This window comes from Cryptomeria japonica, chromosome 4, assembly GCF_030272615.1.
Source record: "Cryptomeria japonica chromosome 4, Sugi_1.0, whole genome shotgun sequence".
NCBI lineage: Eukaryota > Viridiplantae > Streptophyta > Pinopsida > Cupressales > Cupressaceae > Cryptomeria > Cryptomeria japonica.
This window is the reverse complement of record NC_081408.1, coordinates 90,392,430-90,418,474: the sequence shown is the minus strand read 5'-3', so window position 1 is coordinate 90,418,474 and position 26,045 is coordinate 90,392,430.

The following is a 26,045-nucleotide window of genomic DNA, read 5'->3' as shown; positions in this document are numbered from 1 at the left end:
CACCTCATCTTTGAATTCCAATATGTAACTGGTTAACCTTAGATCCTCAATTGCTTTGAATTCTGGTTTGATGGTTTTGGAGTCTCCTAGTATCACAAATTGATACATGCTTTTGATGCCTTTAGTGCCCAAATTCTCAAAGGTGTAGTGAATGTATGCCCTCACATCTTCAACATACATTACGCCATCAGGAACCCTAGAAAATGCTCCCGCGGAGTCTTCCTTTTTAGGAATTTTGGGAACCTCCTTAAATAATGGCCTTAACCTATCCTTGACTTTGACAATGGTGGTATTTTCAATAAAAGTAGGAGCTAAAGATCCATATGCCATGTCAAAAAATACCTGAAGGTAAGTGCCGGTGGAAGATTGATAACTATTCAAAAGCTTTTCGCAATGCTTCCGCTTTCTCTTGACTTGCCTTTACTTCGCTCTGAATGCTTGAATTCTCAGTGAGTGAAAATGAATTCACTTACCCTCTTTTATCAATGAATAAAACCCTAATTTTTTGTAATAAATGCTTTACCAACAACCCTACGGATGTCAGTTTCACAGTTATGTGCTGGGTGAACTTTCATCGATGATGAACACAATTCTCCAGATCTCTTTCCAGATCTCCTTAGATCTCTTTCGGGGTAATATGAAAAATTTATCAATGAGTTTTCCAACCCCTAAGGATTATGCCTCAGTTACCAGTGGAATTTCCTGTCGATGGAGGAATACTCTGTTCTACCGGTGGAGTTACCAGTATAGATCCATCTCCACTTGATTCTTCATATTTTTTAACCCATCTCTTGGTGTGATCTTGTTGTATTTCATCTACCTTATACTTTCCTTTCTTATTATCTTTATCATTATTAACCGGTTGACTCTTTCTTCTGCAATACTTAGTAATATGACCTATTTTGTTGCATGCATAACATGTAACATTGTTCTTCTAAATTGCTTTGACATATCCGATATCATTTCTTGACCTACAATGATTAGTAAAATGTCCAAACTTTCCACATGCATGACATTTAACATTCATTCTACAATCTTCTGATCTATGACCATATTTCTTGCAGTTTGTTCATTGTCCGGGAACAAAATTGTAGTTTTGATTTGCCTTATTTCTACATTGCTTAGCCATATGCCCAAATTTATTGCAAACAAAACATCTACCATTAAATTTATAAGCATTAGATTGCCTTACCGGTTTCTTTTATTCTGATGATTTCTGCATACCGATTGTCTAATCTTCATTTGTAGTACCAGACCATTCACTTTGTACAAATCCAAGTCCTCTTGAATCATCAATCTATTTTTGTCTTTTCAATAAGTCATCCAACTATTCAGTACTGATCCTAAAATTTTCATTTTACTCACTTGCAGTAGTCAGATCATCTCTTAGAGTGATTACTTGTCTTTCAAGTTCTTGTTCATTATTCTGGGAGTGTGCCAAATCAGTTCTCAACAAATTATTCTCATGAGTCAATCTGCCACATTCATCATATTTATTTTTCAAATATATAACAAGATTATCTTCCTTCTTCTTTCCATCCTCAATATCTTTTGATAACCTCATAGTTAGATCTTGCATTTCATTCTTTATGAGCATGTTTGCTTGACTTAGTTTTTGACATTGTTCCTTAAGAGCATTTTTCTCCTCATCATCCAGTTGTTGCAAAAGTTCTTTTCTCTTGGCTTGAGAAGATGATAAATTTTATTGAAGGATAATAATGAATTCATTTGCAGAATTCAATTCTTCTTATAATTTCAAGTTCTTCATCCTTTCAACATCATAATCCTCAAGAGCCATCTCAAGTTGCTTCTCCATAGCCATGTTCAAATATTTCAGTTTGAGGATCTTCCTCAAGCTGTTGAACTTCTTCTGAGGTACCAGGCTCTAATACCAATTGTTGGGATCCAAGAACACTGAGATGGGGGGTGAATCAGTGTTCTATCAGAATGAATAATTTTTAACTTTCTAGACCATGCATACATATATATCGGTAAATAAATAAACATATAACAAGAAGTAAATAAACCATCCACATAAATGAACACCATAACACACAAAATTTATACATGGAAAACCTCAATGAGGAAAAACAACGGTGGGATTTGTGACCCACAATATCAATTCACTAGCCATATGAAAAGATATTACATATAATAGGGGCCTACACTTGTAGGAAGGCACGCTGCCTAGAGCACACTGATCATCACTAAAGAGCCTCACTGAATACAATCTTTCTACCAAAGTAAATTACTGAAAATGAACTCAAGAATGCATCTACTATGCCAAATAGATTTTCAGTTCTAGTTTTTCTCTATACCGGTTCATAAACTCTGAACTACTACTGGTATTTCTTCTCCTCCAAGAATTCTTTACAAGATATCTATAGATCGTTGCATGATATAGCATTCACATAAAAAATAATCTCCATACATATATTTTGCATCATATATTTCTTCTATATTATCCTATATCCACACATTTATATATCTTTCTTCATTGCAAAAATAACCTAGCAGACTGGCCTATATACCTATTACAAATGATATGTCTTATGTCAGCTTCCAAAGAAGTATTGATGTCGATGTCAGTGTTAATGTAGCCCTGAATGCTCCAAAGCTGGTATCTGTTGGTATATGCTTCCTAGTGTTGGTTTATGACTTCCATCATATCTTGTTGCCATCAATGACAACAAAATGAATCCAATCAATGTCAATTGCCAACATTTAGATTCCTACAGAAAGTAATATTTGGCGAATCTCCATGAATATGATCCATCAACACATTCACATCCGCTAGTCTCATAGAAGTTGGTAGTAAGATCTTTTGAAAAGATTCATGTAGCATACCTTGATACGTTGGAGCATTTTGAAGAAAATCCCATAGTGAGATCTTAGTGGGAGTAACCTTAAGTTTCTTGATAAGATCACATACACTAGTTCGTTTATCTACTGGTAAAGGTTCTTGAGGAATAATAGGCTAAGAGGGTGGTAAAGAAACTTGTGGTTGATCAAGAGTTTTCTTATTCCTTTGAGTATTATATGTGTGACCAATGGTGTTGTAAGACAATTATTTAGATTGCATAAACATAGTATACAAATCAGAATTTTCTCCTTTAAAAGTTTTTCCATTAATGGTTTTGACTTTATTTGGAGAAGGAATCACTATAGTCACATAAATGCAAGGTCTCTTAGACCTTTGAGGAGCTATAGAGACAACAATAACATTCATAGACTTCTCATTTTTGAATGAGGATGTTGTGAAAGATGACACTTATTTTACATCTCTTTTGGAGAGAGGTGCTTCTACGAAGTCATGTAAAATTTCATCCAACATATACAAGTCATCCTTAGAGAATGTTTTGTCAAAAGAATCAAACCTCAAGAGGAAGAGATCTGACATTAGGCATTCACGTTGGGTACACCAAAATGTAGAGGAGGGGATTTATTACCTCTAAGATGACAAATCTTTAGAGAATAAAAATATCCACTGCTGCCTCACTTATACTGGCGCTAAGGCTGAGCTAGGGGATAAAAACAAGAGAAATCCATACTAATAAAGAAATAATTGAATGATTAAAGCACATAATTGATGAAATATGAAAATCTAAGATAACAACATGGTGCAAAATTAAGAGCAGATTAAACTAGAGAACTAGGCAGGTCTCAAGTTTTGGACTCCAGTGGAGTGCAAGAAAGTTTGCATGATGTGCTATTGTCTGTATAACTGGAGAGCACATAATTCCACATAAAGCTAACAACAACACTCCTTGACCATTCATCACCTACACACACAGAGACGAGGAAAAATGTTGGGGCTGTATAGGGGCATGCCTTAGTCAAACCCTTGCTTTGGTGTTTCCACCTCTACGGACAACCCAATAGATAGATTTGATCAAAGACAAAAGATAAAATGCAAATAGAAACTATGCTTCACTTAATGGAAGAAAACCCCTATTGTAAATAGATAAAAATGATATATTGATAAGCTAAATGCACCTAGATGATAGATATAATTAGAGATATGATAGATAAATTGCATGCAATTATAAAAGATGGAGATAAATGATAAATAGAAGATAAGGCATGTAGCCAAACCCTCCTTTTGAGATACGAGCATGATGAAGCTCAACATATGTGCTTGTTGTCACAAGATGACTCTAAGAGTGCTATGGATACAGATAGCTTGAGAGTGCTTGTAGAGCGTTCAAGAGAGCACAATGAGATCTAGAGAGAGAGATAAGAAAGATCCAAGAAGTAACCAAGAATCCTTTCAAATGAGAAAAAAAGAGCTTTACAGATGGGAAGAGACGCTGAGAGCTATTAAAATTGAAAACAAGCCAATGGAAACACGTTGAAAGGAACCTAATTAATTGCATGATGCAAGATTCTAGAAATCTATCAAGACATCAACATAACACACAGATGTCTACACAGTGTGCTATTGTCCTCTCAAATATAGGCCCAAATGGGGTTTCTATGAAAACAAGAACAATTTGTCTTTGAGGCCCATGATGTCAAAATGATGGGATTTTGATCACGAGTTTATCATTAATGCGTCGGGCACCAAGCATAAGTGTCATAAATGCACTAGGCATAATTTAGGACACTACACAATCCACCAATCATAGACTTATACAAAGTCTGGTGAACTTTTAGAGATTCATCATCCTTGCTCAAGTGACAACTAGTAGCCATGGGGGTACTCACTAGTTGAGCATTCTCCATGCCAAACTTTTTCAACATCCCCTTAACATACTTTTCTTGAGAAATGAATATTTCATCATCTAATTGATCTATATGAAGACCAAGAAAGAATGATAAATCATTAATCATTAACATCTCAAATTTCTTCTACATTTTCATTGTAAATCTCTTGCATACCTCATCATCTCCTTCTAATATAATATCATCAAAATATACTACAAATATCAATACTTTGTCATCCTCAATATTGAAATAAATACTACTATTTCTAGTACCTTTCTTTAATCCTTGTAGTATATTCTTGTCTAATATTGCATATCAAGCCCTAGGGACTTTCTTGAGACCATATAATGCCTTTTTCAACCTACACACCATGGCTGGATATTTTGCGAATTGGAAACCATTAGATTGTTCTATAAAGACTTATTCAATATCTCCATTTAGAAAAGTTGACTTCACATCCATCTTATACACCTTAAAATCCTTGTTAGAAACAAATTTTAGAAACATTTTGATTGCCTCCATTCTATCCACTAGAGAAAAAAATCATTAAAAAACAATACCCTCTACTTGAGAATATGCCTTGCACGCTAATTTGTGTTTGTCCCTTGTAACTTATCCATATTTACTCAGTTTGTTTTAGAATAACCACTTTGTTCTAATAATATTCTTGTTAGTAGTTGTGAGAACAAGTTCCCATGTATGATTCTTCTCAATCTAATCAAGTTCTTCTTTCATGGCTTTCATCCATTCATGCATCCAAGAAATTTGGGCTCCACTTTTGACAAAAGATAAAATTTCACTTGTTTGCTTTCCTTGGTAAGTCTTTTACTAGTCTCTATACCTTCACTCTTATCACCAATAATATTATATTTAGAGTGATTCTTTTGCACATATCTTGTCAGATTCTTATGGGTCTTGTCTAGTTCCTTTTCCTCTATTTCTTTTTCTTTATTTTTATTCCTCTTCTTCTTCTGTAGAGAAAGGAACACTTTCTGTTGGCATAAGACACTATTTCAGTGATGCTCCTGTGAAGATTGATGATGTCTAGTGCATGAGATTTCTTAGGAGCTATCATTGATGGAAACTTGACCTATTGATCTTATCTGGTATGGAGTTTGGGATATCCAAATGTTGTGAGTAAAGTTTTGGTATAAGTCTACTAGTTTTACTCAATGTACAATTTTGGTGAGCACTTCTCATTTTCAGTGATGTGTTTTTTGTTTCAGTGATTAGAGTTAAGTTGATTGAGTATGAGAAGTATATTATTATGCAATCCTATCCTTTGATGTTGTTTCTTGAGCATGTTAGAAGGTCTGGTATTAGATAGAGGAGTAAAATAGGGTTATCTTCATTATTGGTGGTGTAATGTGTGGACTGGATTCTTTGAGGTGATTTTGGTGGTTGTTGGTAAGTCCAAGGTAATTGGACCAACTTATGGGAAGCATGTGGTCATATGTTTTGGATCCAGAATATGGTTTTGTGAAGATTTTAGCTGACTTGAAGCTACACATTTCATATTTTGATATTTTGAGAAGCCAACTTGTGGGAGATCAATTTTGTTAGTACGGACATAAAATATCAACTTGGCGAATGTTTTTGGGTGATGATTTTGGGAGTAATTGAGTGTAGTTTCATGTGCGCACCTTAAGTATTGTTGACCTACTCATCGGTAGCTGAGCATAACAAAGTAGTTTATTAGAACAACAACAATGGATCACTTTGTGCCTAACCGGAACTGTTATTTGGCTGATACTCAGTGTACAAAAATAAATATTATCTTATAAGTTAGTGAGCCTTCCTCTTGGTTGTAGCCCTTTTGTAATTGAGCAGTGAGCTCTAAGCAGTATGCCTTAATGCAAGTGCATTCCACTTTTGTAATATTGTTCTACTACTAGCCATAGTATAATAATATTGTGGGTTCAATCCCACTATGGGTTTCCCATTTTTGGGTTTCCTCGTAAAAATCTTGGTGTTATGGTTGCATGCTTATTTGGGTTTTGTTTCTACACTTTTCTTTCAATTATTTGTATTCAATGGTTGAAGATTTAGCTTAATAAAATTGTGAATTGCAAAACACTGATTCAACCCCCCCTCTTAGTGTTCATTGGTTCCAACAATTGGTATCAGAGCGTAGTTCCTTTGAGGAAGTCAAACAACTTGAGGAAGATCTATAAGATTGAATCAATGGATTTTTTTTTGTATAAACAACTTGAGGTGGCACTTGAAGATCTTGATGAAGTGATGAAGGAAAAGAGTAGTCTGAAAAGAAATCTGAATGCAGCTGAAGAATTCATTGTGACATTGAAAGATCAATTGAACACCTCTAGAGATAAGAGAAAGGAGTTGATGGACAAGATGTGGGAGAAAAAAGAATAAAGTGTTTATAATCAAGCCTTACAAGATAAGATAGAAGAATGTGAGAAGATGGCCAGGGAGAATGTAGTTTTTAAGAATGAAATGCAATCTATTGTAATGAAGCTAATTAAGGAGATTGAAAACCAGAAGAAGAATGAGGAAACTCTAACTCAGTCATCAAAGGATAGATCTGATGAATGCTATAGATTGATATATGAGAATGATCAGCTGAAGCTTGAATTGGTGTGAACAAAGAATAATGGACAAGAACTTGAAAGGCGGATCATAATTTTAAGAGATGAGATGACTACTACCAATGAGTACAAAGAAGAATTCAAAGCTAGTTCAGCCTGATTCGATGAGATGCTGGAAAGTCAAAGACATGGGAAAAATACACATGGAATTGGATTTGAGAAAGGAGAATCCTCTGGTTCTAGTCAAAACAATCATCATAAGAAGGACAAGAAACCTCCAGTAAGATAGCCTAATGCCTATAAATTCAATGGTAAATATTTTACTTGTGGTAAATTTGGTCACATGGAAAGTTAATAAAGAAGTTGAATGAAGAGTTGGATGATGAATAATATGAAAAATGGTCCTACCTTTACTGGTCAATGTTTCATATGCAATAACTTTGGTCACAAGTCAAATATGTGCAAAGCAATGAGAAATAACTTTCAGGAAAAAGAGATGCTATATTTGGGGGATGTTTAGACATATATCTAACTATTGCAGGATGAGACCAAATCAAATGAACTTCAGGCCTATGTAGAGGAATGTAGTATGTCATGCATGTAACAAAGTAGGTCATATTGAAAGATATTGTAGAAGAAAGAACTCACTGGTGAACAAGAATAAATCTGATGAGAAAGGAAAAGAAAAGGTAGATGAAATCAGAGATCAGCATAAGAAAATGTGGGTGAAAAAAGAAGATTCAAATGTGTAGAAAAACTCCACACCTGAACCCGATGATGGAACCTCATCCAGTAACTAAGGATTTTTGGCCTTGGGATTTTTTCATGTAGATCAATAGAACCTCCTCTTTGGAGATCTATAACTGGTTCTAGAAGGTTGCAGAAGATCAAGATCAAGCAAGTAGATATTATCCAGAAGATTTCATGGAGATTTGAGACTCCAGTAGGTGATTTCATGAAAAGTAAGATAATCGGGAGCTTTAAAGATGAGCATTTATTACAACTAAAAATTAGGTTATCAAAGGTTAAAATGGAATTTTAAAATTTAATTCTTCATAATGCAAATGAGAGAAATGATAAAAGAAGCAGAGTGAAAGAGATTTGACAACAAAAATCGAGCTTGAAGTGATCATTCAATGATTTCTTCCACCCGATTGTGAATCAAGAGGTATTTATCCATTCATGATCTTTAAACCCTAAATTCGTCATGGCATCTACATCTAGCATTGTTACACCTCTGGTAGTTAAAATTTCTAATAGAGCAAGGCCCATTTTCAAAAAGCATCCTTTCAAAAATATTGAAGATGATCTAAAAGGAGCATTTTCTTCAGTCCCGTATGGTATTCTTCACAATGAATATATTAGGGCATACATTCATTGTGATATTGAAGAACTGGGCAAAAAAGACATGCTTACACTCTATAACAAGTATATGGTGGCTAGTCTAGGAAATCTGAAGCTGGAATAAAAGATTCTTCATGATAAGGGTTTCACATAGTCTATCCATTTTCCAGTATTTGATGAAGTAGAATGGGTCTGGTACATTCTAAGAAGGATTCATGATGAGTTTTAATGGTTTGAAAAACCTCATAAGATTAGGAAGCAGGCCATTCAAGCAGTCACATGCTTGAGTTCAATCGATGAAATCCCTAGTTTGAGGAAAGTACAAAACACCATTGTGGCAGCTGTTATCGGTTCCAAATATGACAACTGATTGATGACAATCAATGACATAGTTGAGCATGATGTAAGATTTGCCTCAATGGTTGTGGGATACAAGGTATATCAATCTAGCAGGAAGAACTCAGTCTCTGGAACAACCATATTTGCTACATATCAAATGCTCAAGAAGGATAAGAGGTATGATCTTACTTCAGTATTCCTAAGTGGATTGATGAGAAACTTGAAGAAAATAAAGCAAGATAAGAAACATACCTTCAATTTTGGATTCCTTATTGTCTATTTAGCATTATACTTCATGAATGAGATCCCCAGTATAGGAAAATTCCAATGGGATTATGACAAACCGATGCCTATGCAAATTAAGGAATGATTGTTGGGTATAGGTGACAATGTAATGAGAATATCTGCCTTATGGGACTATTTCAAGAACTTTCAAGCCACTATGAAAGATAGAGAAAGAATTCCTAAGACCATCGTAGAGAAATATGAGAAAATAATTTGTTTTATGGTGGACAAGGATCAATGTCTGATCGAGATAGTTGAGCTAAGAACTATGTGGATCATGCCCATGGGGTATGAGGTTGATGCTGACATGCTTGATGCATATGCTCAACACATGTTGAGCCAACCGATGGACCAAATAGAGAAGGGATTTGGCACATTTAAGGAGAAGGATATGGACTTGCATAAGAAGTTCATTGAAACGACAAGGAAAAGGAAAATAAGGAAAGAAGTTGAAGTGGTTGCAAAGAATATGGGGATTATAAGAGAAGTTGTGTAAAGGGCCAAAGCATAGAATATACTGAAGGAAGAGTATATGGTGAAGCCTCATTCCAAACTGGTATCTTCACCTTCTAAGTATTCAAATTTGTACCTACCTCTGGTGTGCAGAATTCAGTACCTCCACCCAAGCCTAAACCAATAGCATCTACTGGTGGAGCTGAGAAGTGGAAGAAGGAGAAATCTATAAGGCAATATGTTGTAGCAGAAGAGGAAAAAAAGTTAAATGAAGAGTTGAGGGAAGTAAAGAAGACTGCCACCCATGCGAGGGTAGTCTGGAAACCTACATCTGGTGATACTCCTCCTACCAAGAAAGCTAAGTCACAAGGAGAGCCATCCAACAAGAAGAAATTTGAGATAGCTGAAGTTCTTAAGTTGGGTAAGATTGAATGTTCCTTCACTATTGTGCCCCCATTATAGAATATTATAGATACAATAGTTAATGAAGGTAATTTGATAACTCTTTTTGTATATTATGAGCATTCTTCTAAGAAAGTTAGGAGATCTATAGAAGAAGCAGTTGTACACTACGTGAATTATTTTACTAAAGTATTATTTGAATTATCATTCTTGATTCTAAAAGAATTGTATGATATCTTGGATGCCCAAAGGACACAACTAGTAGTGAAGATGAAAGGTTGAAAAAACTTACATTAGTAGAGTTGTATCCTTAAATAACAAGAGAAGAAATACCTAAGATTTTTGGACTTGCAAAAGAAAACTTCCAAAGAAAACATAGAGTAAATAAAATAATGTTTAGAAGGGTAGACAAAGTGGTGAAAGATACACAAGGTATTTTGAGAATTTTTTTGAAAGAAAATTAATAAACTTATAAGGCATTGAGAGGGAGGGGTGAATTAGGGCAAGGAAAAACAATATGAATCTAATCACCAACTTAAACAACTTAAAATTTAACAAGCATAAGAGGAATATGACCACATAAGTTAATGCCCAATAAAATAAATTCCACATAAAACAAGAGATTTATACATGGAAACCCCAAAGGGAAAAACCATGATGGGAGTTAATACCCATAAGATTCACTATCTGCAGAATAGAAATCTTGACCAATTAAGGTCTTACAAATATGCCCTGTTAGGAGTAGACCCAGCTAGGAGTCACCTAGTTAAGGGATTTAATATGATGAGTCCTCCTACGAGATTTGACATGTTAGGATTAACCTCTCATGGGGATTTAAGACTCTGATATAGAGCTACCTTGTTAGAGGATTTACAAATTAAGGCCCATCATGACCTACCCAGTTAAGGGGTTTTGTTGTTGTAACTGTTGTTAGATTCAATGACATTCCTAAAGACACTGAGAGGAGGGTGTGAATAAGTGTCTAACCAGTTGATTAAATATTTGAACTTATGTATAACTTTGCAACCCAAAACAATGTATCGGTAAAAAATAAATAGTGCAGTAAATAGAAATAGCAGAGACAACATAGATGCGCACCATAACGCAAGATATTTTAACACAGAAAACCAGTGTGGGAAAAACCTCGGTGGGATTTGTGACCCACAATATTTACTCACTGGCCAATATTCATAAATACTACTTACAATAGGGGTTTGCACATGCAGGAAGGCCAACTGCCTGGAGCACACTGCTCAAAAGAGTCTCACTGACTACAATATGGATATTTAAATCCAATACAATGTACTGCTCAAAATAGCATCTCAAATGCTTGGTTCAGTACCAGTTTAAGCTCAATCAAAACCTTCATTGTCCACTATATCACCTCATACAATAATCTCCTACTCATTACATTCAATCCTCATTCAAAATGACCTATAAGATCTCACACATATATGAGTCTGTACAATATACCAAGTCAGCTTTACAAAAGATAATTATATTTACAATACAATTTACATAAACAAAACTTGTCACATGTTGGCCTGGGTGTTAGTATACTTCATTTGTCGATGTAATCTGGATGTCGGTGAATATGCCTGTTAGTGCCGGTACCTGTCGATGATTGTGTCTGTGATGCCTGTGCATGTAGAAACCTATTGGCGGTTAGTTGCCAATTGGTTGCAAGTTGGTTTCCATCAATGACAACATCAACTATTCTCATTAGAGTGTAGAATGCCAAGAATCTCCCCCTTTGGCATTGATGGCAACACTCATGAGAAAAATCCAAAACTGCTATCCAAAAAGAAGTGTGCTTACCCTGAGCAAGTGATCTCCTCTATGCATTTATTTCCTCCATACTATTCCTTATTTTTCTCCATACTACTACTCCCCCTTTGACATCAATGACAAGGGATGTCAAAAAGAATCAAAGAATACAAAAATGCTACCTCATCACCTGTAACTGGTTGGTTACAATCTAAAAAATGTCTGCCAAAACTAGATTTTGGCTCTGCATGAATTTATTGTTGTCGGAGAGAATGGTCTCAATCTGATGGATCATGTCGATTAGATAGTGCATTTGTTGTTTCGGTGATCATTCTCCTTGAACTATTTCCTTTGATATCTCAACCCACTGAGTAATGAGATAGTCCAATTTTGGACCAAGTTTACTTTTGAGTTCTAGAGCTTTTGACTTATCCTTTCTTTCTCTTTCTCAAGTTTCTCTAACTTCTCTTCAAAAAATGTCATTTCCTGCTCAAAAGCTAAGATAAGTCCTGAAGAACCTATCAAATTATCTACAATATCATCGATTTCTTTTTGTGTCTTCTTGATTTCCTCATCTATGTCCTTTGTCAAATAGTGAGGTTTACATTCTTCTCTATATAGCTCCTTATACTCCAAAATTGTAGAATTAAGTGTTGGTAATAGTGAATCTAAGTGGTATATATAGTTTTAAATAATGCTTACAAAGAATTCACTCTTCTCTTTATCAACTCTCTCCTTAACAGTAGCCTCATTCACCTTATCTATAGTTAGAACATTTTTAGCAATAAATTTGGATAATGTGTCCAATTTACCTAAAGAATCCTTAATGTGATCTATCTTATAGGTTAGTGCAATCATCTTCAAGATAGGTAATGTGTCATCAATAGCCTTAAATGCTAAGGCATTGCAATCTGTTATCTTGTTAATGAAATCCAATAGAGCCTTTGTTACATTAGTGGGTCTAAATTGACCTATAGATGTGTTGTTGAAGCTCTATATAGATGTGATCATTATGTTAGGTCTCCAAAATAGTGCTAGTTATCTCCACATGTGTCCTTATCTGCCCAACAAACTCCTCCATGGCATCTATGGTACTCATCTCCGATGTTACAAGGATAGCTTCAGATTCTTTATAAGCTCTCTGCAAGATTTCCACCTTTGGTATCAGCTATGTCCATAATTCCTACAGTGACCTGATCCTCTTAAACTGTTCATTTTCATAAGCTTTCAACTTATGGTGAAGTTCAACAACTAATCTTCTGAAATTGATAGCAGAGTCATTAAGGGGCTTGAATGACTCGCTAAGAAATTCAAGTTCTTTCTCAGCTTCCTCCTTCTTCTTCTTCAAATCAACACAAAACAATGAAAATTTAGAAACAGTTGAGAGTATTTTACCTTCGGTCTCAAGTCCTTTCAAATAGTCGTTATTAATAGTAAGAGAAACTTTACCTTTATCAATTGTTTGGTTCTTTTCTTCTTGTAATCCTTCCCAACACTGACATAAGCTGCATCCTCAAAAGATTTCATCTATTATTCGGCATCATTAACAAGTTGACCAAGCCTGTCAATAGGAGTAATAAAATTATCAGTATCAACCTCCGGTAGGAGACTTGACAAAATATCAACAACATTTCTCATTGTCTCTACCTCTTTCTGTTGTTCTTTCATCCTCTTCTTCTTGGCCTAGGATTGCATGGCAGTTGCAATCTCTTTCAACTCAGTTGAGCTCAAATTGTCCATGTCTAGTGATACTTTGATGCTTATATAATCATCATCATCTTCATCAGCAATTTTGTTTTTAGAATCAAGTGACAAAGGTGTCACTTTAGGTTCAATCTTCTCTGACTTATTCTCCTATGTTTCCTCTTTGTCTCCAGTTTTCTCCTCTTCCTTTTCCTTTTATTTTTATTCTATCTTCTTCTCTCCATCTTCAGGCTTATCTTTTGTCACTTCCTCTTTATTTTTACTTTCCTTATCCTTTTCAGTTTCCTGTACAGGTGGGAGTTGTGTATCAACATTTTGAGTTACTACCGGTGGCTCTTGATCCTTATTTTCTTCTTCATCTTTCTTTTCTTCATGTCCCTGTTCCTATTCATGTTGCTCAGAAATTTGAACATCAACATCTGGTTGATCATCTAGCACTATTTCATTAGGCTCAAAATCAATTATCTTGACTCCTTCAGGAAGGTATTCAACCTCAAACCTCTTGGGTTCATCTTCCTTAACTTCTTCCTCTTCATCCAGAATCAAACACAAAACCTTCTTCAAAATTTGTTCTGTCTCCTCATGGACTGATTGGGCCTCACCAATTAACAATCTTGTCAACATTTTCTTTGACCTAAAGATGACTTTGCCTTAGCAAAAAATTCATCTATCTCCTCCTTAGTAGCTTCATGTTGCAAGTTTTTCAGAATAAATTTAATGTATTCTCTATATTGTTTCATGGCTTCCTACCATATAACATCAATTATATTATACAATAAATTTGGAATTTTCCCTTGCAATTCAATAAGGGCCTTGTTGTATTTATTCATCATGCAAACAATTGCATCCTCAATCTTCCTTTGTTCATCTTCATTAAAAATTTCATAGAGTTTCTTCACACTAGTCAATAAACCATATTCTTTAATGTTTATTATTAAATTTTCAAGAGGTGTGAGATTGGTTACCGGTTTCTTTGAATGTTTCACAATTGAAGTACCAAAACCCTTATACCTTTTGCCGCTAGCCCTCAGGGCTTTCTTTTCTCCTTTGGACTCAGTCTCTTCTTCATCAACATCTATCAGTTTCTATGCTTGTTTATCTTTCCTTTTACCAGTCTTAACTGGTGTGGTAAGTAGTTCAACAATCTTACCTTTTCTCTGGAACTGAATCTTTGATGGTTTCTCCTTCGTCACAACTATTGGTTTTTCTTTCTCTATAGCTTTCTCCTTTCTAGCTCTTGTCTTTACACCGATGGGGGTACTGGTTGGTGCACTTGATGTTCTAGCCTATTGATTAGCATACTTTTCTCTTTCTTCAACAATGGCTTCCTTTGTGAATCCTTCTTGCTATGCAAATGCTTCAACTTATTTTCTAACTTTGTTTGCAATTACTGGTCTATTAAGCTCTGAATGCACTTGAAGGGATTTCTCCTTGTAAGTGCAAAAACATTATGTTGTTGTATCTACTGATTAGGCAAGAAAATGATCAACATATGCAATCAGAAGATCCTTGTCCACTTCATATCCCATGGGAATAACCCATGTAGTCTGGGGCACAATTGCCTCCATCATGTAAGTATCTATATCAATCATAAAGTAAATTATGTTTTCATATTGGTTGACAACCTCTACCAGTATCCTTTCCCTTTCATGCATTTTATTTTGAAATTCTTTAAAATATGCCCACACAATCTTGTCAAAACCATTACCCAACATTCTAGTGTTGTTATTTATTTGCACCAATGCTGGAGTGGCATGTATCCATTGGATATCACCAATACCAAGGAAATAATTTTGAAAGTAAAAGAATAAACCAAGAATTAATTGACCAATTTTGAACCTTAACCTCTTATCCTTCTTGATGGATTATAGGTTTAGAATTAGTTGACTCCTCAATGGCTTTGACAAGTCATAGTTGACATCCTCTTTTATCATCTGATGAGTAGTGTGGATTGCAGTAGTAGGGATGTTGTTTATCTTGCTAGAGTAATAGATTTGGTAACCGATCACCATAGAAGCATACTTTACAATTAGATCATTGATATTCTTCACCGTCATTTCTCTTCTATCCCATTTAGATCTTGTTAAATTTTCTACATCATTCTTAGGAATGGATCTGAGTACAAGAACCTCACCGGTGGCACAAAATCCAGTGATTGCATGAATAGCTTCCTTATAAATCTTATGTGGTCGCTCAAGCCACATAAAATGGTCATGAATTCTGCTAAGAACATATCTCACAAGTTCATCATCAAAATCATTAATGAAATTCGGGCATGGTGAAACCCTTTCTCGATAACCCTTTTGAACTGTTCCTTTATCACTCTATTCTTATCACACAATGCTTTATACTAATAAAAAATAGAAACAATACCAAGATCCTCCAGTTTGCAATGATAAAATGATCTAACATCTTCAACATGTAAGACACCATAAGGAACTCCAGATAGGGCTCCGGTGGGATCAATTGCCTCAGACTTAAATGGGTGCCTCTTAAATTTAGGATGGGGTCTATCGATAACATCAACTAGATGTGGGGTGTCCATCTTCAATGATTTAGAAAGATAAGAAGATAACAATATTTCTTGATAAATACCTTTGACCGCTTTTGAACTAGGGTTCCAAACACCGACAAAGCTTTCTCACTGATTTCCGATTGCAAATCACACTAGATCACTTCAAATCTCTATCAATTCTACGAACACAAACTCTATTGTGCTCTATTCGCTCTTCGAGTGCTCACAAGAATGCAATGTGATAAATAACATTTAAAAAGTTCCTATTATATTCCCATTATCTACCACATTAAATGTCATTACCGGTAAAACCCTAAAAAAACTTTTAACACACTACCGGTTCTCATAACACATCAAACCTACTGGTTTGATTACAAAATAATTTTACAATCTCATAATACATCAAAGTATGCAGATTTAACATACCTCATGGTCCTTTAGGGGGTTCTGAAATAGATTTAACATTAAGCTCCCCCTAAGATTTTTAACAACTTAGTTTGTTAGTGAGGGGTTCTCCACACTGGGTGAAGAAATAGGATCTTCAAATGGTTTGTCTTTGGTTTTCTTATCATCCTTCTTTTCCCAGATTCTATTCATTTCAGCTCTGGTCTCATCCACATCAACTTTCATCTTCCCTTTTCGGTCAACAAATTGATTCATCGGTTGGTTCACCTTAGCTCTGCAAAATTTTGCAATATGTCCTAGTTTATGACAATGATAACAAGCCATACTAGATGCTCTCCAAGGTCCAACATTGAATCTATCAGTCCTTGTTTTACAGTTAATAGCTACATGATCATAGTTATGATAGATTGTGCAAACCACATTCATCCTCTTTTCTATCTTATAAGGGATAGACCGGTTAGCATAGGGTCTCTTCTAGTTAGGACTTCTCCAGTCATTAAAGGTTCTTTTCCAACCACCACTAGACCTCTAAGTTATGTGAGGTGTTATAATACTTTCTCCATACCTACACTCAAAAACTCTATGTCCATGCATGTTGCAAGTGTAACAATAACCATTAAAGGTTCTAGGCTTATATCCTTGATATGTATTAAGTCTATAACCATTAATAACATTAGATCCACTTCTACAAACATTAGCAGTATATCCTGGTTTATGACAGTTGAATTAAATAGGCTTATAGGATTTCTTACCGGTGGGTTTCTGAATCTTAGGTGCAAATTTACCTTTATGCATGTTGTCCTTAGTACAAGAAGACTCACCTTTGTCAAATGTATTATAACCCAATCCAGTTGTATCACTATTCATCCTTTGAGATTGGATTTGTTCATCAAGCATGGTAGAACTTTTATTAAACTTTACAAGCTTCTCATTAGCATCAACAAGTTCTTATGTAAGGTCTTCATTCCTTTTCATAAGAGTCTCTCTAAGAGACATTTCCATATCCACTTCTGCCTTTATCTCCTATTTTTCTTCTTTTTCCTCATGCCAATGTGAATATAGAGTGTCATTTTCCTAATTTATCTTAAAGATCTCACATTCTTTCTCTTTGATCTTGTCTATTGTTGTGCTTCTTGTGTCAAGTTCTTGACTCATCCGGATGGTTGGGGCTTCTAGCTCTCTTCTCAAGTTAGCCTTCTTATCATTCAGTTTCTCCACTTCATCAACCAATGCACTTATGTTTTCTTCATTAGAAGAACTGCTCTCAGAAACCTCCAATAGTTGTTTGGTAAGTTCTCTTCTCTTAGCAAGTGAAGCTTTATACTTGCCTCTAAATGTTTCTAGGGCTTCCTCAGTTTTTGCAAGCTTATTAGACATCTCTATATAACTCATATCCCCCATGTCTGCCTTAGGAATCCTTCTCAAGAGGTTAAGCCTCAAAGAAGTTTGGCTCTGATACCAATTGATAAACTTATAAGGAACTGAGAAGGGGGGTGAATCAGTGCAAGCAAAAAAAATATGAATCTGATCACCAACTTAAACAATTTAAAACTTAACAAGCATCAGAGGAATATCACCACATAAGCTAATACCCAATAAAACAAATTCCACATAACACAAGAGATTTATACTTGGAAACCCAAAAGGGAAAAACCATGGTGGGAGTTAATACCCACAAGATTCACTATCTGCAGAATAGAAATCTTGATTGGTTAAGGTCTTACAAATATGCCTTGTTAGGACTAGACCTAGTTAGGAGTCACCCGGTTCAGGGATTTAATATGATGAGCCCTGTTAGGAGCTTTGACATGTTAGGATCAACCTCGCAAGAGGATTCAAGACTCTGATATAGAGCTACCCCATTAGGGAATTTACAAATTAAGGCCTTGTTGGCATTGTGTTGTCATTAACGTCAACCAATATACGATGGCAACCAGTATGGGATATTGATGAGTAGTGTTGGCATTGATGAATAACAGAAATGGTGACATTGATGTCATCTAGCATAGAAGGTCATTGGTAAGGAAGAGAAGGTCATCTATCATAATGGATATTAGAGTCACCGGTGCACATGTTAGTGTTGACTTGTGTTGAACACATAAGGACTGCAAACCAGTACGTGACATGTTAGCAATGCACTATGTCCAACCAACAAGAGAGAAATATGTTGGGTTGTTGATTGTGATGAAGAGGGGGAATGTGAACAAAATCACATCACCAGAGGTGAAGTATGGATAGGCCACTGGTATGCTATGTGGATGTGAAATAGAAGGACTCCCAATGGATAAAAGATGCATTCACCATTTGCAGAGATGACTGATAGTGAATGTTCCCAACTAGTTACATGTGCCTCTTTGAAGATATGTTGCTCAAACAAGGAAGCCACATTGGTGCATTGCAAGATACAGATGACAAGGATCCATTCCCACTGGTAACTGGAGCTTATCTCCTATTATGCATGAAATGCATCATAGTTCTCAGAGATAAGATAAAAGAGTTAAAGGCAAGTGTTTGAAGGCTCACACTAGATCAGCTAGTGAAACACTAAGTTGCATTAGGAGCATGAGATCAGAGATATCCACCAGATCAATCAGGTAGACATGATGAGTTTTTGGTATAGAGATTGAAGGATATGTTTGTCACTTTGAAAAACCAATTAATAGGAGAACTGGTTTATTGAATGAAGAAGGAAGGGTTGATCAATTGGAGATAGATGGAGTGTGTTGAAGGCTGATGACATGAAGCCATCAAGGTGTTTACTGGTAAGTATGTCCACTGGTAATGTTGACAAAGTGCAGATGCACAAGGCTCCCATTTGATGAAGATGTGCATGTGGTAGGTTTGCATGTGTTCTGATTGGTTGATGTGCTCCATCAGAAGAGAAAGAAAGTGCAAGGTTGAAGGTAGACTGGTTAGGGTATAATTGAAAGGATCTGTGAACTAGTAGATGAACCTGGTTGTGTAGTTGGTCGGTGATCCTATCTGACTGAATTAACCGATCTAGCAAAGGTGGATGCCGGCAAAGGGTCCATGTGGAGTTGAAGTGGAATGCATTCAAATGTCAGTGAAAGTGTTGTCAGTAACATAGGTGGTATCTAGTCGCCATTAATGTTGATAGCATTTTTCATGGGCCGAAGAGTAGAAGAGTGCGGCTCAAGAGTGATCAGAGGACAAAGATCTGATTTGATGACTACATGATCAAGGTCGAGTCTAAAGTTGTTGATCAGGGTAGGTGAAGCTATGTGCATGATTGCTTTCATATGTATTTGACAAGTATAGGTCGAAGAAGGTGTCATGTTTTCCAAATAAGATAAACGTGTTCTAAACGTAATAGTATCGATGGATTCTGATTAATCTGTTGCAGGTGGTCAACCTCTGGATGGATTTCTGATTGGATTTGATGTGCCTCAGGGTCGATGAAGGAACCCTAGTGAGCCAGAAGTTTGAATGTCGGTCATGGTGGGAATTCTCAAGTATAATAATGTTGACTCATAATAGAAGGGGGTGATGATGCTGTAGGCCGGGTGATGAATTATAGAGAGTGAAATAGAAGAAAAGAGTCAACCAGTCAGAGAGTTTGTTGAAGATCATGATGACTATGTGCTCAAGAGAGAACCGGTGAGAATAATGCAACTAGCGAGGGTAAAGAAACCAACAAACTATCATTGATCCTAAAAGTGGTGTGAACTTGTGAGAAAGAGAAGTAACCGGTAGACAAACAAGACAAGAGTGATCTTGCAGAGATGAAATAAAGAAGATCATTGCAGAGTTAAGCCTGCAACCAATCTAATCGGTAAGCTGAGAACCGGTAGTGTATAGTGAGTAGAACCGATAGAGAAGGAGAAGAGGCTAAACTAGTAAGGTTGTAGCAGAGAATGAGTTGCAGTAGGAGATAATGTTGCAACAAAGAGAAGGTGAGCAGAGAACCGACAAAGATCTGTAGATAGGAGAATCGATGAAGAGACATACATGAGAGTTACAAAGTTCTTTTGTAACAAGTAGATAACTTTTGTATTTATTATATGATCTTGTAATCACTACGTTGGAGCTCAGTGTAGGGGTTGGTGCCCTAAAATGAGGGATTGGTGCTCCTTGGGTTGGTTCCCTAAAGAAGGAGTGGTACTCTTTGCATTGGTGTGCTAAATGTTATAACTGAAATGTTTCATTGTGAGGCTAGATTGGAGTAGTAGTCTCCAATAGCATTTCTCACCGAGGTTTTTCCCCCCTTGGATTTTCCTCATACATATGGTGTTATGTGGTTTCCCTTTTTGTGTGGTTGCATTTATGTCATCCTCCCATCTAACCGATATGTTTGCTTTATGTTAGATCTGTTAACCAGTATACACATATAGGATAGAAAAGGGTTAAGTTTGGAAATCACTAATTCACCTCCCTTCTTAGTGACATCTATTGTTCAACAATTGGTATCAGAACCTGGTTTCCTGGTTGATAAGCTTTCTTTATCTTGGGTAGATTTTTCTATTTAAACACAATGGTTTGCTTTGTGTCAATCCCTACTCCTTTATTTCATGGTTCAAATTTTCCTATTTGGAGTTGTAGGATGGAAGCCTACCTATCCTCTTTAGGGTTTGACGTGTGGATGTCAGTCATAAATGGATGCCCTAGTATAGTCGGCCCTCCCACCGACTAAGAAGCAGAAAGAAGAATCTAGTGTAATTGTATACTCTATGGATTATCAGATGATGTTTCCTCCTAGGTGGATAGATGTAGATTGACAAAAAGCTTATGGGATAGATTGAACAAGCTCTATGGAAATGAGGCTACCATTGCAGAACCATTTTGTGAAGATATGATGAGAAGTGCAACTCATGTATCTGCATATGATGAAGGCATATCTGTTAGTAGCCACAATAATGATGAAGAAGCAACCCACCTCTTCATGTCTCAAGAATCAGAAGATGAGAGACACATATGAGAATGATCATGCAGATCACTCCTACCGGTGAGATGTGTTTGGAAGTGATAATGAAGATGAAGAAGAAGAAGAAGAAGAAGTAGAAGTTGATCTTGAAGGGGAACTTGTAAGTTCTCTCGAAGAGCTTAGTAGAGTGAGGAATGAATACAAGTTATTCAAGAATGTTGTAGTTGTGGAGAAGAACCGGTTGATTAGATGCCTTGAAGAATCTAAGAAATGTATCTCAGAGTTTTAGACTCAACAAGAAGACACAAGGGAGTGTCGGTACAAAGAACAAGCATTTGAGATAGAGGCAAAAGATAAGGAATATTAGGAGCTAGTAGGGGATATGGAGGGTCTCTTAAATGACCTTGAGAAGTCAGGGTGAGCTCAAGGTAAGAATCTGGTTTGATGGTAAGAGTGATGCCTTGGACAAAATGTTGAAGAAGCAAAATTAATCCATGGACACTGGAGGATTAGGTTGTGGTGTCAAAGAATGCTCCACCAGCAAGAATGTCCCCCACAATGACATTTTGTTTGTCTCCTCAAATGGAGATAACAAGGGACAAACCTTCACTATCTAAATAACTCCCCAGAAGAAGGTTGATCTAACCACAACTAGTGAAGACATGAAGATAGGCATGAAGACCAATGCTACAAGAAGGAGAAACAATGAAAATCCTAAAGGAAAAGGAAAGATGGGAGAAGGTAGCTTCACCAGAAGCAAAAATAGAACAGGACAACATTGAAGACCTCCTACTAGTTGAAATCAAGGAGATGCTACCACCCACAAGACAAGGAAAGTGTGGGAAAAGAAGAGAGAAAATGGAAGAGTTGCAGAGCATGGACAATCTAAGATCCATCCTTGGAGAAGCAGAAATGGAGATAATAAACCGGTAAGATCTCCTCATGCATGGAATTTTTTTTTTAAAGTTATGTGCCCTCTTTCTCCAGTTGATGTTTTGCATGCAAAGAATATGGCCATAGGGAAGATGAATGCAAAATAAAGTCTAGGAATAGACAATATGTTCTTCCTAGAAACAATAATGTCATCTGTTGGAGGTGTAATGGCTTTGTCCATACAAGTCATAATTGTAGAAGGATGAACCTGCAGCCACATGACAACCGGTTTAGTAGCTATGCTCAACATGAAAATGGATATAAAGCATATGAGAGACAAAATTCTACATGGAACAAAAGTAGAAGAGATTTTGTTCCTACAAGATCAAGTGGTCCACTAGTCCCGGTAGCAGGTTACAATGGCATGACCAGAAGAAGATGGTGTAACCGAATTGAGAAAAGGTCCTCCAAACATGCATTTGGCATGAACATTGTTTTCTTATATGATAATGTCTATGTTCATGTGGTAGAATTTGGAAAAGAAAGGACAAATTGGTAGAATAAAGTAAGACCTACTCCCAAGTTTGAAAATGGGAAGAAAAGTGAAGTCATGCAAGTATGGAGGAAGAAAGAAGAGAGTAGGACCATGGACCGTCACTATGCATTCAATGCACAATTGATATCTCCTAAGTCTTAAAGTAGATGCATGAACTTAGGGGGAGTAGTACACTAACAATATCATTCACCCCCTTAGTGAAAAAGGACAAATGATATAACAGGATGCTTCCAGTAAGTAAGAAGAAAATGAGATGGTAAGAGTGTGTAGTGGTTGCCTTGGCTACACACGTACAGATGAAAGATAGATCACTACTGCATGTGTCAATGGTTGGAAAATTTATAATTGGGATCAGATGCAAATTGGCACAAGAAGACAGGAGTTAGAGGAAGATGTTGTGGTAGTGATGATGGACTACTGTAGGAAACCAATATGTGCAATATGTTATTGGTATGTATACTATCAAGTACTTACAGGTTATGTAGGACAATGAGGTTCAGGATCATTGCATTAACTTTGGTAGCATGGATTGAGGAGTTTATGTCTCAAGTGGTACTGATGAAGACTTGAATGACAAATGTTGGACCAGTTATAGATTATGTATGCATGCATCCTTTGTGGGCTACCCGATTTCTTTTATGTTATGATGGTGATATTGTATGGCATTGTGTACATCTAAGATCATGTCATATGTTGTGGTGGATATAATGGAGCTGATAGATCATTTGAATGATCACATTTGCACAACTTAACCGGTATATGGTGCAGATTGGAGCTCTGATTTTGAACGTGACAAGCAATGGGAGCCTTAGATGTATGACTTAGGGGGAGTTGACAGCCATGATTTCTGACTTCTATTAGATTTGCTAGACATAGAGGGTGTGCAAGTGTCTATGGTTGTACCAGTATGATTATGTCTTTGGAAGTGTTCGGGGTTGTGAGATATTTTAATTTATATCAAATTGAAATCACAACTGGACCACCAACAGTGTTACCTAAAAAGAAGGAGAGTTCCTACACAAGAGAATATGCATTTGGTATCAAAAGAGATACAATTGGTATCAACATTTTGGGGTTATAATGGCTTCTACATATCAAGGGGAGATGATACAATCTGACTGATAGGTATGTTGTATTCACTGACACATGTGCCTTCAATTGGTTTTAGACTTGTATATGCATGTGGTTTCAGTTTGCATACACACTTGGTTTCTAATAAATTGGTGTCAGTCGGTGGTTGTGCCCTCCATCTAAAGTGTTGTGACTTGAGATGATGTAATGAATGATGCTTGAAGGAGGAGAAGAATCTAGTACAGAAAAGAGGAGAGAAAACTCTATTTGTGCCCGATAAACAAAAGGAGGAGAGAAACCCTATCAGTGCCCTTTACCATTGTTGTCAAAGGGGGTGAGAGATTTTGTAGTATACCACATACTACATGTTTGAGAATCCATGGATCAAACAAACGGGGAGAAAGAGAATCTATAGTATGTTGGATACTACATGTGTTGACATCAATGCCAAAGGGGGACATTGTTGGCATTGTGTTGTCATTGATGTTAATCGGTATGGGATGGAAACTAGTATGGGATATTTATTAGTTGTACTGATATTGATGAATATCAGAAATTGTGCCATTGATTTCATCTAGCATAGAAGGTCACCAATAAGGAAGAGAAGGTCATCTAGCATAATGGCCATTGGAGTCACCGGTACACAAGTTAGTGTTGACTTGTGTTGAAGACATAAGGACTGCAGACCGGTAAGTGAGATGTTGACAATGCACTATGGACAACCAACAAGAGAGAAAGAGGTTGGGCTATTGATTGTGATGAAGATGGGGAATGTTACCAAAATCACATCAACACCGAAGGTGAAGTATAGGCAGGCCATGAGTATGTTGTGTGGATGTGAAATAGTAGGACTCCAACTGGATAAAAGATGCACTCACCATTTGCAAAGAAGATTGATACTGAATGTCCCCAACTAGTTCACATGTGCCTATTTGAAGATATGTTGCTCAAACAGGGAAGCCACATTGGTGCATTGCAAGATGCAAATGACAAGAATCCATTCCCACCGATAAGTGGAGCTTATCTCCTATTATGAATGAAATGCATCATAGTTCTAAGAGATAAGATAAAAGAGTTAAAGGCAAGTGTTTGAAGGCTCACACCAAATCAACTGGTGAAAGTCTAAGTTGTCTTAGGATCATGCGATCAGAGATATGCACTAGATCTGTCAGGTAGACATGATAAGTTGTTGGTATAGAGATTGAAGGATATGTTTGTCACTTTGTCAAACTAATTAATAGGAGAACCGGTCTATTAAATGAAGAAGGCAAGGTTGAGCAGCTGCAGATAGATGGAGTGTGTTGAAGGTTGATGACATAATGTCATCAAGATGTTTACCGGTAAGTATATCCACTGGTAATGCTAAAAAAGTGCAGATGCAAAAGGATCCCATTTGATGAAGATGTGCATGAGGTAGGTTGGTATGTGTGCTCACCAATTGATGTGCTCCACCGGAAGAGACATAGATTATAAGGTTGAAGGAAGACTAGTTAGGGTATAACTGACAAGGTCTATGAATTGGTAGATGAACCTTTATTGTGTGGTTGGTTGGTGATCTTGTCTAACCAACATAACCGATCTAGCAAAGGTGGATGCTAACAAAGGGGCCATGTGGAGGTGAAGTTCTATGCATGCACAGGGTGAAAGTGTTGTCGATAAGGTTGTTGGTGAGTGGTTGACATTAATGTTGATAGTATGTTTCATGGGATGAAGAGTAGCAGAGTGTGGCTCAAGACTGATCAGAGGACAAAGATCTGATTTGATGACTTCATGATCAAGGCCGAGGGTCTAGGTGTTGATCAAGGTAGGTGAAGCTATCTACATTATTGCTTCATAGGTGTTTGACTGTTGGCATTTTTGATGTTTATGTTGTGATTGTCATTGATGGACACACACTTGTATTGAGATCCCCTTTATATGTATGAGCTCATGCTCAACCGGTATTTGTTCCAACCGGTATGTTGTATTCTAGTTTTTAGACTAGTGATGATTTTGCAAAATGTGTTTCCCAGTCTGAAGCGGCATGTCGACCCCAAGCAGTTTGAAAATCACAAGCAGTATGAGGAAGCAAAGTGGCACAACACATTCTTACTAGTCTTCATTTTTGTCAAACCGGCAACCGGCATTTTGTATGAACTGATAACACTCTATGATGAGTTACCAACCGACATTTTATGATGAGTTACCAATCCA